A 17,500-nucleotide genomic window follows, 5' to 3' on the forward strand; every position below is an offset into this window, starting at 1 on the left:
TTCAAGAGTGAATCATTCACTGAGAGAAAGATGTCTGTGTGTGTATGTGTGTGTATAGGTATATAGAAATAGTAATATAGTTTAGAATTTAATATAGTTTCGTGGAAAACTCGTAACGCTATTCGAATTCACGCTCGATGTATTTTCCCTATCTATTTCTCTCTTTCTCTCCCTCTCTCTCTCTCTCTCTCTCTCTCTCTCTCTATCTATCTATCTATCTATCTATCTATCTATCTATTTTCCTCTATCTCTCTCTTATTGCATTTAGGTCAGATCATACACGTATATCAAAGTGATATTCGTAATTGGACGAGCGTCTCGTAAAATCTACAATTTGTATCTAATTGTAAACGCGATTGCTTTCATACGTTTAATTAACGTACTAGCAACAACCATCGTCAGGAATATCTATGGCTATTGCTATGGTTAATGCGATTACGCGATCGCGGATACGAGAACGTAATAAGAGATAAGAAGGAAGGGAGAAAAAATAGAAAAGAGAACGAAAAATGAAAAAAGAAAGAGAAGAGGAACGAAAGGGAGGAAAAAAAGAAAAGAAAAAGAAAAGAAAATTAAAGAAAGAAAGAAAAAGGAATAAAAACAAATAAAAAAAGTGAAATATCGAACGAACATAGTATAACTCGTGAATTGAATTTACTAATTATCTATTACTATTATTAACTATTAATAAAAATTCATATCGTTAATAAAATTAATAAAACATTAAGATAAGTTCTTACATTAAAATTATCGTATTCGTATATATATATATATATATATTTCGTATTCATAATTAATATGAGTATTAGTATTCGTATTCGTATAGTTTCATTTTAAGTCTAGAGAAATACATGCATATATATATATATATATAATGGATATATAGAATCAAAACATTCCAAGAGGATCGACCTTTCGGCAAAAGTTAGGCTCGCGCGCGAGAACATAATCGTTGCTCGCGAAATCGCGTAGGAAGATCGATGGGATCCTTCTTGGTTTTAAATCTCATCGGAGACTTTAGAGTATCGTGTGCTTTGCAAATTCTCGGAGTGTTTCTCTCCCTCTCTCTTTCTCTCTTAGTCACTCACTCACTCGCTCACATACATACACACTACTCTCTCTTTCTCTCTCTTTCTACGTTTGCTTCTTCTTCTTCTTCTTCTTCTTCTTCTTCTTCTTCTTCTTCTTCAACGCGGATGGCCAGATCATCATGGATCGTTACGTTCTAGCGAATCGTCGGTGTTAAGAGCACCGGAGTTAGGTTCAAAGGTCTCTAAATCATATTTTATGCAACGGTTACTCGATACCGAGGATAGTCGTAAACGTGGGCCCTTCGCGTGTACCGCCAAGTAGTTCTTCTTCTTTTTCTTTTTCTTTTTCTTTTTCTTTTTCTTCTTCTTCGTCTTCTTCTCTAACTTCTAAACCGACTCTCTTTACTACGATCTCTTTTAAGTTTTCCTTCTTCTTCTTCTTCTTCTCCTTCTTCTTCTTCTTCTCTTCTTCTTCTTCTTCTTCTTCTTCTTCTTCTCCTTCTACTTTAGCATCTTCTCTTCTATATTGAGACGTAAGACGTCGGAATAATCGAACGCTTACCGCCGATATCGAAATGGAAGGATCTCTAGAAACTTTCGAGCATGCCTTTCAACCACGATTCTCGATCGTAAACGCGGCTATTATTTCACTCGTAACCCGACATCGTTTCTACATCTTATTCTTATTCTTCTTATTCTTCTTACCTCTATTTCTATTTCTATATCTTTTTATTCCTCTCATTCTTATTCTTATTTCCTTCCTTAGAATAGGAAAATAATGTTGGATTTTAAAGATCCTAATTCGTATTTCGAATTTATTTGAATGTATTTTATTTCAAAACGGGTAAAAAAAAAAAAACTTTTGATCGTTTCTTCTTGAATAAATATTTATTTATATCGTAAAGTAAATATATTCAAAAGCTTTTTTTCGTTTCTTCATTTTAAGATAAACGTTGAACGTGTTTTTATATTTTCTTTTTAATTTTTTTTTTTTTTTTTTTTTTTTTTTTTTTTTTTTTTTTTTTTTTAAGAAAAAGAGAAAGAAAGAAAAAATTGGAAGAGTAATTATGAGTATTTCAAATGTCGCTATTATGTGCTTTCAAATTTCAAGTTTCGATATTTAAATATTGTTATTACCTTTTTACGTTGCATTCTTTTTATCTTTTATTTTTTTAATAAAATTTATCCGGCTATTTTAATGAAACACGTCGATTATTTTTTTCTTAAATACTTTTATATATATATATCGATATGCAAAGAAATGTTTGGAATTTTTTCATTTTACAATAAACCTTGAACGTGTTACTTTAATAAAAAAGAAAAAAAAAAAAGAAAGAAAAGAAAAGACAGTAATAAAAAATATTTTAGATATCATATGCATTTAACGTTCGAAAATTTAAAGTATTGTTATTAGTTTTGTATATAACGTATTTTATTTTTTATACTTGCAATGAACTTTAAAACCTGACTATTTTAATGAGACACGTCGATCAGTTTCTTTTTAAATACATATGTATGTATATAAATATATATACTTACATATATATATATATATATATATGTCGATATGCGAATAAATATTTAGAATTTTTTCGTTTTGCGATAAACATTAAACGTGTTTTTTTGAAGAAAAGAAATATAAAGAAAACAAAGAATATTCAAAAAAAAAGAAAAAAAACAGAGAAAAGAAAAAGAAAAAAAAAGAAAAGAGAAAAGAAAACATTAATTAACAATCAATTAAGAATATTTCAGATATCGCAATTATGTATCTAAGTTTCAAGTTCGAAGATTTGAAGATTATTATTGACTTTTATGTGGAACATCTTCTTATCTTTTATTTCTTCGATGAAATTTAGTTGATTACATTAATGAAACACCTGAATTGTATTTTTCTTGAATACATACGTATACATATGTATAACGATATATGCATACGAATTAAATATTTGGAATTTTTTCATATTACGAAGAACGTTGAGTGTGGTATTTAAAAAAAAAAGGAAAAAAAAGAGGAAAAAACAAAAAAAAGAAAAAAAAAAAGAAAAAGAAAAACAGAAGAGAAAAAAAAAAGGAAATAAAAGAAGGAAAGAAAGAAAAAAAAAAATGGAGACAGTTAATTAAAAATATTTTATAATATATCATACGTACGTAAAGGTTATACAAATTTAATATTTGGAGATTTAAAGATCTCTCACTTTGTTTCAATATTATATCAATTCGTGACGCTTGTAATTTCACGCCGTTATTAGACACAGATTATAAACAAATGTATGTATATGTGTATGTCTGTGTCTAATGTTCTGTATGTCAATGTGTCTAAGTATCTATGTATTTGCGTTTCTCTCGTTCATTCGCGTTGTTGTAAGGACGTTTCGAGCTCGATCGTATCTCGTCAGCCACGCTTTAGCCACTGACCTATCACGATGGAGATCTTTTCAAAGTTCACGCGAAACTCGAAAAAAGAAGGGAAAAAAAAAAGAAAAAGAAAAAGAAAAAAGAGAAAGAAAAAAGGAAAAATAAAAATAGAAAAAAAGAAAGAAAACTTTATAGAAAATTCATATTTCGTGAGTTAGTTCGAAATTTCGTGTGACTATCATCTATATATATATATATATATATATATACATATATTATGTATATATGTGTGTATTTGTGTGTGTCTGTGTAGTATCGTAGATATATAAGGAAGGTCTCATATGCTTCATTAAATTTTACTCTGTTAGAAATCGATCCTTTTGTGACTGCATCTCGTGTACATGTGCACACAGAGGGTGGTTATTGGAATTCACGCGTATATACTCGAGTCGATATTGCTGGTGATAAAATTTTACTACCGTACCGATAGTCACGATTTACAAAGCCACGTTGATGATAAGACAAGGTCGCTAACCGACCCCTTTCTTCTTTTTCTTTCTCTTTCTCTTTCTGTCTATCTCTCTCTCTCTCTCTCTTCCTCATTCTGTCTATCATTCGTTCGATACGTTCGAGTATTAAATCGCGATAAAATGATTTGTGTTAATTCGATATTTTAACATATAAATAATACTTTTCTTTCTCTATTTTTCCTTTTTACTTTTTTCAAAATATTCTTCGTATTTTTCTTTTCTTTTTTCTTTTTCTTTATTTTTTTTTTTTTTTTTTTTTTTTTTTTTTTTTTTTTTTTTTGTTTAAAATCAAAGCGACCTCGAGTATTTTCTTTTTTTCTTCTTCTTCTTCTTTTTTGTTTTCTTCCTTTCTATAAATATCTCCGCCATATTTAATTATTCTTAATTAATAAAATGTCGAATAAATTAATTGGACGTGTTTATTATATAAATTCATTGCCGTATTAATGTCTGACAGTTTAAATATAATATTTAATATATTTCGTTAGCTTAATTATGTCAATCATTTATCTCTGTATATTGAAAAAAGAAATGAAAATTTCCGTTTAAATAAATGTAAATTTGAAAATAATTCGTTTATTATATTAAATTTGTTCCGTCGTATTCGTTATTCCATTCGAAATATTTCAACGATTAATACGTGCACTTTTTCTCTTTCAATTTGTTATATCTGAATATAATCAATTTGCTCGATTTCTTTTTATAGATATATATCTACATATACACATACTATATATATATATATATATATATATATATATATATATATATATATATATGTATTTTTATTATTGTCAAATAAAACGAATAATATTAATATTAGATTCCGACAATTTGTCAATTCGACAAATATTTAAATTAAATAGAAATGATACTAATTTTATATATATATTTCATTGTATGTATAATATTAATTATATAATTATATTATATATATATATATTATACATATTAACTAACATATAACATATTAATTACATACACATATATATATATATATAACAGTATATACAAATTAAATGTTTGAAATTCTTAATGCACGCTAATGTATGTATGTATTTTTATTATCGTCAAATAAAACGAATATTAATATTAGATTCGACAAATATTTCAATTAAATGGAAATGATAAAAATATTTTATATATATATATATATATATATATATATATATATATGTATATGTATATGTATAATATAATATTAATATGTATATTATACATATGCATATATGTATGTATATATTTTTATTATCGTCAAATAAAACGAATATTAATATTTATATTAATATTGATATTAGATATTTAAATTAAATAGAAATGATAAAAATATTTTTGGTATATATATATATATTATTATACATATAATATAATATTGATATATATATAATATTATACATATGCATATATGTGTATATATATATAATATATATATATATATATATATATATATGTGTGTGTGTGTATATAAAAGAGCATAGTTCAATCCTCATAAATTCTTAAAAAGAAGATGGCAAAGAGAGATCGAGACGTATCGTCTTTGTAACGATACGCGAGGACGAGGTGGCGAGATGGTACGTGAACAGGCTTCGAAAGGAGGGCTTACGGGTTCATATTTGTGCGTGGCAGATTATTGAATTTATGGAGGAAAGAAAGGATTTCAGGGTGGGCCTAGAGAGTCGGTGTGGATCCGAGACACTAAACTGCGGCTTACACACGTCTTATGCAGGGTTCGCGGGCGCTCTCGATATATCCAACCGAGTTCTCTATCTTCCCTCTCTGTTTACTTGAGACTTATGCCATAAGCGCTTGTAAACCGATAAATCTCAGTTTTCTTCAATAACTGACGCTATACTTGTGTTTCGTTTCTTGTGATCTTTTGTGTTTTCTGAGTGATTTAAAAAAAAAAAAAAAAAAAAAAAGAAAAAAAAAGAAAAAAGAAAATAAAATAAAAATGAATAAATAAATAGAACAAAATATTTAACCTATAAATAATACTTCTTTTTTTTTTCCTTTTTTTCTTTTTTCTTTTTTAAATTTTTGATATATATATATTTACATTATGAAATTGCAATGATGCGATTGTGCATTGGAGATAAAAAATTTTGATTATGGAACGATTTATCAAATGTAATACTACAGTTGAGAACGCAGGATTCTAACGATATTCGAATATTTGAATACTTGAATTATATTCAAAAAATATATCTATAGATTTGAGCAATAGTCGATATTAGTCGAGAGTGAGATATTAAATACAATTTAATGTTATATACGAGCCACTTTAAATGGTTATACATAATATCCATGTAATTTCATTGATCTTTCTTCGATAATAATCCAATCTAGTTTTTAAGACGTACTTTTATTATCATATTTTTATAAATAAAGCGAATGATATTAATATTAAAAGGATAAAATCATCAATCTGACAGATATTCAAATTACATGGAAATGATACATTTTTTTTTTTTTTTTCTTTTTTTTAAGGAATTTATATCGACTTTATTATACATTTGTATGATAATATGATCTAATAATAATAATAATAATAATAATAATAATAAGAAGAAGAAGAAGAAGAAGAAGAAGAATAAAAAGAAAGAAAAAAACAATAATCCGTAATTTTATATACTTTTTAAATATGTGTAACGATTATTCAATAAAAATAATTAATAATTTTATAGGTATATTTCTATATATCGTTTTGTACGCATAAAAGATCAACAACGGTTTTCGTCGTAATTTTATATATACATATATATGTGCGTGTGTGATATTATATGAACGCGTGCCACGTTGTACGACGTTTTATTATAGAAAAATAAGATGAAATACGTGAAGACAAGTAAGAGAAGTTGTAGATATAAGATACGCTCGTTAACTCGTATCGGTAATGTCATTACCCGTTCCACGATTTTTATGGGAAATTCGACGTATTCAAACGTCAACCCGTAGGAAATAACGACTTCGCTATGATGGTGGTACGTCGTCTGGATATTTTTGATGGAATATCTTCTCTCTCTCTTTCTCTTTCTCTCTCTCTCTACCTCTCTAGTTTTCTATCCATCAAAATTCCTTACGATTCGTGAATATTATCCTATCTTCTATTCCTTTTTTATTTTCATTGACGTTACGACATATATCTTGACGTCTTTTTCTCGAAAGAGAGAGAGAGAGAGAGAGAGAGAGAGAGAGAGAGAGAGAGAGAAAGAGAGAGAGAGAGAGACAAAAAATGACAATCATAGATATCGTTCTACCCTTAGCAAAAAGTGACTCTAATGAAAAGACGAGACGTCGCAATTCGTCTGAGAGATGAAAAATTACCTTGGAATTTCTCCCTATTCCCCATTTATTCGCGATATATGTGTATATATATATATGTGTGTGTGTGTGTGTGTGTGTGTGTGTGTCTTCAAATTCTTTTCCTTTTTTCTTTTTTTCTTCTTTTTTTTTTCTTTTCTTTTTTACTTTTCTTATTTTTTTTTTTTTATTTTGTTACAGAACGATCCAAAAGTTAATAGTTCATAGACGAGATAGATCCATAAAAGCGATTATACTCTTTCACGCGTGACTCGTTTAGGCTAATTTATTTTTCCTTCTTTTTTCTTTTTTCTTTTTTCTTTTTTCTTTTTTCAAATTACAAGAATTACTATACCTTTATCAATTCATTTTTTATTATTAACATTTTTATTATACTTTGTTATATATTATTTTGGAATAGATCACGGTGCGATATCGATGTACGAAATTTGTAATAGGGGCAGGAAAGTGTTGGATATGTGATAAATGTAGATACAATTTATATATATATATATATATATATATATATATATATATTTATATATAGGTTAATTCATCGAGCGAGAAAATGAAAACGTTTTGGTTTTCGGGGGGTGGGGGGTGGGGGGGGAGTTCCTTTTTCTGTTACTTTCGACTTCTCAAGGGTGCTTTCTTTTCTCTTTTTTTCTTTTTTTTTCTTTTCTTTTCTTTTTCTTTTTCTTTTTTTTTTTTCTGCGCGCGGAGGAGTACCGACGGATTCCTGGATGTGCTTTAAGGAGTCGCGCTCGTTAGGGGACGCTCGTTAAAGCGAGCCGTAAACCGGCGCTCTTAATTAAGAAATGCTAATTCAGCGATTTAATCCGCCAATTCGTGACGGAAGACCCACTTTCAATTTTTTTTTTTCTTCTTCTTCTTTTCTTCCTTTTTCTTTTCCTTTTCTTTTCTCTTGTTTTTTTCTTTTCTTTTTTTTCTTTTCTCTCTCTCTCTCTCTCTCTCTCTCTCTCTCTCTCTCTCTCTCTCTCCAGTCGTATAAGTTAGCCGAATAGAACGAAGGATTTCATTAGTCATGCCTTTTATTATGGTGTTCTTCGATTATTTTTACCGTGGCAATATTTCTTTTCCTTTTCTTTTTCTCTTTTATTTCTTTTTTTTCTTTTTCTTTTTCTTTTCTTTTCTTTTTTTTTTCTTTTTTTTTGCTTTCGTTTTTTTTTTTTTTTTTTTTTTTTTTTTTTTTATATATATATCCTTTAAATCTTCTCGAATTTTGTTATTTCGAGAATAGTTCCTTTTTTTATTCACATAAATTAACATAATTGAACGAAGGATTTCATTAGTTATGAACTTTTATTAATTATCGTGAATTATTTTTATCATAGTAATATTTTTTTTTCTCCTTTACTTTTTTCTTTTCTCCCTTCTTCTTCTTTTTTTTTTTTGTCTTTTAGATATTTTCTAAATTTCCATGAATTTTTTTTTTCGTATCTTCAAAAATAGATTCACGTTCTCTTTTTGGTTTCACATAAATTAATAGTATCGAACGAAGTGTTTTATTTAATCATGCCTTTTATCGTAAAGTTCTTCGATGTATAGATAGTTATATTATTATTATTATTTTTTTTTTTTTTCGTACGAATATCTCTTTCTTTATTTTGGTTTTTTTTTCTTTTACACACACACACACACACACACACACACGTATACACGTACAAATAAATAAATAGATTTTGAACGATAGAATCTTTTCTTGGTGTTTACATTATTGGAATCGAGGATAGCGAAAGAAGATTCTTGGTATCGTTCCGACACACTCGCGAAATACGTAGTTAAGAGGAGCTTCCATTAAAAGCTATTAGCCATTAAAGCGTCGAAATATTTTATGCGCAACGGCAGGGGCGTAACGGGTAGTTATACACGGCGGTCCTAACTTACGAGCATCGTTCGAGGTTTGGCGCCCGAAAACAAGGGAAAATCTAGGGTTGCCCACTAACCCTCCGAGTACCAAAAGAGAAAGAGAGAGAGAGAGAGAGAGAGAGAGAGAGAGAGAGAGAGAGAGAATTTGGAAGCAGTTTCGATCCCATTTTCCTCCGATTTCTCCTGCTTATGCTATAGCACCGGTAAAGAGTGTACGAAGATTTGTTAGCGAGCCTTCCGACGGATTATATTGCTGTGCTTCGACATTCTTTCGGATATCGTCTAAATTCTTCGAAGTCCTTTCTTAGAGATCGTATATAGCTTTAGTTTTCTCTCAACGATATTGTCAATGTTATGTGATCGATATCTACTGCATTCTTTTCTTTTTCCTTTTTTATTTTCTTTATTTATTTATTTATTTTTTTCTTTTCTTTTTCTTAATTTTTCGTTTGTAATTTTTCAATCTGATATTGAGAGATTAGATATATCAAAATTAGAAATATGTAATAGTTTAATAAATATACACACAGCCACATGTGTATATATTTATATATATTTATTTATATATGTGTATATATATATATATATATATATATATATATATATAAGGTAAATAATTTATTGTATTATTAATAAATTATTATTTATTATTATACACTTTATATAAAACGAAATATATATATATATATGTATAAAGTAAATAATTTATTATATTATTTAAAAAATTATTTACGCGCATCATATAACAGTAACTACGTATAGTTCTTAATTCTTATGCAAGTATTTATATTATATATTAATCAATATTTTTTAAATATATCAATGTATCTTATAACAACGTATTTCTTAACAAATTCATTTTTTGTTATTTTTTTTCTTTTTATAATTTTTCAATCTGATATTGAGAGATTAAATATATCAAATAAAAAATATGGAATAGTTCAATAAATACGCACACAGCCACATATGTGTATATATATAAGGTAAATAATTTATTGTATTATTAATAAATTATTATTTATTATTATACACTTTATATAAAACGAAATATATATATATATATATATATATATATGTATAAAGTAAATAATTTATTATATTATTTAAAAAATTATTTACAAGCATCATATAACAGTAACTACATATAGTTCTTAATTCTCATGTAAGTATTTATATTATATATATATCTATATATATTAATCAATATTTTTTTAAATATATCAATGTATCTTATAACAACGTATTTCTTAACAAATTCATTTTTTGTTATTTTTTTTTTTTTTTCTTATTTTTATATTCAATGTATGAAAATTCAGTAATTTGCATTTAGGATTGAATCCTCTCACTATTTCAATATTAACATCCATTCAATGTAACCCCTCCCCCATATATTTGGTTATTTTCGTCCTGTCATTTACTCGTTTTTTCATATTAATTACACAAAGTGAACCTTTCGTTGCTCTCTCTCTCTCTCTCTCTTTCTCTCTCTCACTATCTATCTATCTATCTATCTATCTATCTATCTATCTATCTATCTATCTATCTATTTCTAAAAGTCGATCAAAAATAAAGGATAAATAAACGATAGAGAAGTATCTCGTTAAGATTGATCCCAAAGGAAAAAATTTCCTCGGCACTTGTCATCCCCTTTCGTTTCGAGGAGTCAAGTATAGATCGAAAGTTTGAATTATTTACGCTTGCACGGCGCCGAAGGGAGTCTCATCGAATACGTTCAACGGACTACTCATAGTTTTACTACTATAAGTTTTCGTAGTTCTTTCAGAACCATTCGTCATTATTAAATCCATCGATTTTCGTATTTATTCAACAATTACTCAATAGGAATGAAATTTAAATGAAAATTCATTTTTCTTCTTCCAATTATCCAATTAAATTAAAAACATATAATTTCTGTTCATTAAAACTTCCTTCATTATATATATACACACACACACATATATATATATATATATATAAAAGAAAAATAATTTAGAAATTGATTAGAATTTTAAATATATTTCTCTCATCGTAGGATTATCTACGATGAGAGGAACTTACCAACAGATAACTACACGAACACACGCACACATATATGTATATATATACATACACATATATTTATATGTATGTATGTATACATGTATGTATAAGCATAGGTATATAAACATTGAACATGTTCTTAAGTAAATAGTCGCGGTTTCTTAATCGATTTAACGCGTTCGCATTTCGCATACTACGAACGTTTTGCACGTAGAACCGAAACCCTAGGCGCATCTTCGATCTAATTAACGAACGGCATTAGTGCATTAGGGAAAAGCTAACCGCGAGGAGAGCAATCCGGCGGAAAGCAAACATTATATATCTCAGTGAGCTCGAAGAACTTGAAGGTAGAATACTCATACTTACATATATACATACATACATACATATATATATATATATATACATATATATATATATATATTTATGTATGTATGGATGTATGTATATGTGTATATATCTATATATACATGTGCGTGTATATGTGTGTATGTATATAAGTGAAGAGGAGACTGTAGGATGGTAAAAGATTCGAGAAAGACAGATATAGATAGATAGATAGAAAGAGAGAGAAAGAGAGAGAGAGAAAGAGAGAGAGAGAAAGAGAGAGAGAGATCGGTGCTTTCTGTAAGCAGGGTCTGCGTTAAGACGTTTTCCTGGCGAACGCTATTTATTTAGGCCTTCGCAATCCGCTCGGCATTCTTCGTAATCTCCTTGCTACGCCATGCAAGAAAAAGGAAAAAGCTTACCTTTTAGCGTAGTATCTTCAGCAGAAAGATCTACTTTCGCGTAACCTCGCTCCATAATACGTTCTTTCATTTCCTGCCTGTAGTCATACGGGATAGGTTGATCGTAAACAAGGATATATATATATATATATATATATATACACCTAAATGATTGGTAATCCTTAGGTGCAGGTGGTAGTAGCTATTCAGAGATTTCGGATTTCTCGATTGTTTAAAGAAGAAGAAGAAGAGAGAGAGAGAGAGAGAGAGAGATATGGATCTATTGTTAAGAGTGTAATAAATGATGATATATAATAAAACAAAAAGAAAATATTAATTTATCGGTACAAATTTATTGACACGAATTTTATAACTTAATTCGTATAATAATATTATATCAATATTATTTAAATAATTTATATTGTATAATAGTGTAATCGTCGATATGTATATTTTTTTGTTTTTTTTTGTTTTGTTTTTTTTTTTTTCTTTTTTGTTTTTTTTTTTTTGTTAAATTCACACAAGTAAAATGTGATATTTTATAATACTATTAAAAACTTCACACGTATATACACAAATCCATGCGCACACGAACATACAAATACATTGATACGCATCAGTTTACATTTCACTTTGCCTATAGGTATAAAGAATATTAATTTAATTATTATAGATTCATCAATCTCACACAAATCCTTACAATAATAATAATAACAATAATAATAATAATAATAATAATATTATGTATGTATCATCATTCATAATTGTTACATCGAAACGTATCGTTTTCTGTATGATAAAGGCAAACAAAAAAGTTACTACGCGATATATAAATTTCTACTTTATATTATAACTGTGTCTATATTTCGTTATAGGAAAAAGAAAGAAAAAAAGAAAAAGGTAAAGAAATTGCCAACATAAATTTGTCGGAAAATTTCTTAAATGCTATGTTTTCGTTTCGTAATTAATTATACGCATACACACACACACACACACACTATATATATATATATATATATATATATTTCTTATAAGAAACGAAGTAGGAATAAGCCATTATTTTGAAGGAAATCGTTGGCACGAGGAAGGAAAAGATGAAGAAAAAGAAGATAAAAGTAAAGGAAGAAGAAAAAGAAGAAGAAGAAGAAGGAAAAAGAAAGAAGATGAAAGAAGAATAAGTAGAAAAAGAAGAAGGAGAGGTAGAAAGTTCCTTCGATTTTCTTCGCTGGCAACGCAAAATGATTTCGAGCGGTAATAAAACACCGCGAGGCTCACCGCTCTGTAACAGGGTGCGACGAAGCCGAAGGATATAAGTGCAGGAGCCGATGGTCGAAATAAATGGAAATAAATAACCGAGGGGGCATACCGACAAGAGCGGGGAGAGGTCCTCGAGGGAGTCAAAAGAGAGAGGGAGAGAGAGAGAAAGAGAGTATTACGGGGGCGGGGTGGAGGAGAAAAGGAGAAGGACTATCGTTCGTAGGGATGAATTAGAGGAAAGTAGAGAAGAGTAGGGAGAGGAAACGAGGGAGGAAAATAGGGTTGTTTCGGTGGGCGTATGGGGTCAGTAACATCGCGTCATGCATCACTGGAAACCGAGCCCGTTAGAGTACGGTCCTTTTCTCCCACCCCTTCCCATCTTCATTCTCCACCCTCACCCCCCCTCTCTCTTTCTCTCTGTCTCTCTCTCTCTCTCTCTCTCTCACTCTCTCTCTCTCTTTCGCTTTTCTTTTCTCGTCTACAAGAACTTATATCGCTAGTAACCCTCGAAACGCGTTTGACCTTTGCAACGAATTTCGATAAGAATGAAATCGATAGGAGCGTGCCATTTTATTCCGTATAAAAATTGAATTCATCGATTTAAATCTTGAATTTTAAATGTAACAATTTTAATATATATATATATATATATATATATATATATATATGTATATATTTATGTATATATCGTGCATAAGACGATCATGTATCCCCATTTAGGGTTTATAAAATCAATTGTATAAATTTGCACACGTATGCGTGTGTCCTTATAATCGATAAAAATCGACTTCTCATTCATAAATCGAATCTTTCTATATAGATCTTGAATTTATTATTAATAGATAATTTTTGATGATATGTATATCACGTGTATAGGATGATCATCTATTTATCTATCTAATCGCATTTATAAACTTTGATCCGGATCTTGAATTTGAAATTAAAAATAATACTTCACTATACGACGATCATGCTTCATCGTAAATATTTATTAAAAAAAAATTAAAAAAAAAAAAAAAAAAAAAAAATAAAAAACAAGGCAAACTTACGTGTAAGTGTGCGCGTATGTATGTGTGTCAGTGGACGCGTGTGTGTATGTATTTGTGCACGCGCGTTAAGTCTGGAACTTTTATATCTCAAAGAAATGTATTATCCACGAGTGTAGGAGACAGCCGGTAATCGTTTATGTTAGTTAATGGTTACAGTTATTGCACCTTCTGTTGCCCATTATAAACCTAATACTATTGCCATGATTACGTCTATTATTATTATTATTTATTATTATTATTATTATTATTCTTATTCTTATTCTTATTATTATTACTATTGGTAATAGTAGCAGCAGTAGTAGTAATAATAATAATAATAGTAGTAGTAGTAGTAGTAGTAGTAGTAGTAGTAGTAGTAGTAGTAGTAGTAGTAGTAGTAATAATAATAATAATAATAGTGGTAATAGTTCGAGGAAAATCTGCGCGAGTTTCTGTTTAACGCGGTCTGCTCTTCGTTCGGAGTTTAATAATCTCACCCTCGGCTCGACGAAAGCTAGCCCAAAAGGGGATGATTATTTACCGCACCTGAGAGGCGATCGTGGTGTCACCAGAACGAGGGTGCCCTTAGTTACGGCCGCTCAATATTTCTACCCTCGTCCCTTGCCCTTCGTTCTACTACATACATTCCCCTGCTCTTTCTCTTGCTTTTACGCTTACAACCTCTCTCTCCCCTCCATTCTACATCCATTCCCACCCCCTCACCTTCACCTCTACCGTCCTGTTCCTATCCTCTTCAACCACCATCCTGTACTCATCCTATTCTCATCGCAAGTAAGAGTGCCAACGAAGAGATTGCGGTAGAGAATGACATAAGTATCAATCACTTATTGATGTACTTTTATTTGGTATCATATAAAAAAAAACATTTTTTTTTCTTTTCTTTTATTTGCTTTCTTTTCTTTTCTTTTTTGTTTTGTTTTCTTGTGTTTTTTAACGATCTTTGAAATATTTATATATATATATATATATATTTTTTTTTTTTTTTTTTTTTTTTTTTGATATTTAAAATTAGTCTTACTCGTTGCAATTTTGTTCTTATTGCTTTATTTCTGATCATATTTATAGAATTATTGTTCTTTCATTTTCAGTCTCTTTTTTTTCTTTTTTCTTTTTTTTCTGTAAATTATTCAATTTCTCACAAGTTCGAGAAGTTTCCTTTTTTTTTTTTTTTTTTTTTTTTTTTTTTTTCGTAAGTCATTTAATTTCTCGTAAATTCGACAAGTTTTTTTTCTTTTCTTTTTTTTTTTCTTTTTGTTAAAAATGCTAAAACTCCGATCTAATTTTTTATCAAAAAATAAATTCTTACAATAGTGTTACGAATGAATGAATTAAAATCGCTATTCATTTTGTAGACACATCACGTTTTAAATTAAATCGATCCTGTCAGACTCCAAAAAAAAAAAAAAAAAAAAAGAAAAGAAAAAAATTAAAAAAAAGTAAAAAAAAAAAAAGAAAAGAAAAGAAAAAAAGACAAAGAATAAAGAAAAAAAAATAAGAAACCTCGTATTAAACCTGTAGACATTATTAATTATACTTCTGGCGTTATTTAACGAGAATTATAGGCTACTATTCTTCGTATAGTTTAAGCACTGTATCACGTTGTATGGGGTTGTATAGAGTATATTATCCATGGCGTACAAGATTTCTTCTTGGCCACGACGCGGGAGGCTTCCCAATATTCTCTCTCTCTCTCTCTCTCTCTCTCTCACAAACACTCTCTTTCTTTCTCTCTCGTTCTCTCTCTCTCTCTCTCTCTCTCTCTCTCTCTCTGTACCATCTTAGAGTATCTTTTCTCGGAGTTCACTGCGGGGGTTAACACCGGCAAATTTAATAATTTTCCCACCCGTCGGCAATTCGATCGGGAAAAATAAATAAGAAATAAATAAGTTTAGTTCCATTATTGCATTATAAGAGAACTTCTTTTTTTTTTCCTTCTTTTTTCTTTTTTAATCAAATTTTCATATTATCCCGACCTGTATATATTCACTTTGCATTCCTCGTTGTTGTTCAAAAATTTAAATCGTAATAAATATATATATATATATATATATATATATATACGCACACAAATACACACACAGCACACACACATTTGTATACGATAAGATATTTATTTCCAGGATATAGAGATCGTCCTTGACCACGGCTCGTCGACGTTCAGCTTCGAAAGTAAACCTGTCTCACTCTTATTCAGTTTCTCTCTCTCTCTCTCTCTTTCTCTCTCTCTCTTTTACTCCTCCCTCTCCTCCCTCTCTCTTTCTCTCTCGTCCTTAGTGCACTCCCAATAGCGAATAATCGCGAGCAACAAAACGATCGAACGTTTTCTTCGAAACGGTCTGTCCTTGCGTAAGCCATTCAATATTCACGGCTCGTTCTCTCGAACAATGGCAATGTAAGCACGCGAAAAGGATTCCCGTTGAGAGAAACGACGACGACGACGACGACGACGACAACGGACGCTCTCATCTCTTGAGGAGAAACGCGTCGATCATTTTCATATGTCGAGGCCGTGAAATTCATACCTTCTTGCCTACATCTCACTTTTCCAAGGCGGATTCAAGTCTGACGTGATTTTCCGCGAAAATCATTATCCTCGATCGATTGTCATCGAAGGACGATAATCGACGATTGTGTATACGACTAAACTGTTAAAGAAGACATCGCCTATAATACACACACACACACACACTTATATATATATATATATGTATGTATGTATGCATGTATTTAATATGTTAATTCAGTTAACAATTGATTCAATATAAATTTTCTTTAAAGGCAGAACTATAGGCGTGTAAGTGTATAGTTTATTTCTTTTTTTCTTTTCCTTTCCTTTCCTTTTCTTTACTTTTTTTTTTTTTTTTTTTTTTTTTTTTTTTTCTTTCCTTTATCTGGTAAGAAGAGGGGAACGAAAGAAGAAGCATGCGCGTTTAAAAAAGAAAAAAAAAAAAAAGAAAAAAGTAAAAGATTAATTGGTGGCACGTCGTCGAATTAAATGAAAATGTTTCATTAATCGATCGAATCGATTTAAAAAAAAAAAAAAAAAGAAAAAAAAACATACAAAATATTCATCGTGACAAATCGTTCGATTTGACGAAATAGTTGTAATAACATAGACGTAACATATGTGTTCTGCGAATGAAAAATAGGTTTTTTTTTCTTTCTTTCTTTCTTTTTTTATTTTTTTTCTTTTTTTTTTTTTTGATAATTAATGAAACAAAAATCTCTTATTATTCAAGCCGATCGATTACGATATCTCTTTGACAAATCGTCCGATTTGACAGGACGCGTGTAGCGCACGAACGTAAATGAAATATATG

At 29.3% G+C, this 17,500-nt stretch overlaps 1 protein-coding gene across 3 annotated transcripts in view; it reads left to right on the forward strand.

The window, feature by feature from the left end:
- The window catches only part of LOC124954149 (MAP/microtubule affinity-regulating kinase 3-like), a 376,070-nt gene that overhangs the window by 83,517 nt on the left and 275,053 nt on the right, over nt 1–17,500 (forward strand). The gene's annotated exons all lie outside the window — the stretch shown is intronic.

The sequence above is a fragment of the Vespa velutina genome, chromosome 14, assembly GCF_912470025.1.
Source record: "Vespa velutina chromosome 14, iVesVel2.1, whole genome shotgun sequence".
Classification (NCBI taxonomy): domain Eukaryota; kingdom Metazoa; phylum Arthropoda; class Insecta; order Hymenoptera; family Vespidae; genus Vespa; species Vespa velutina.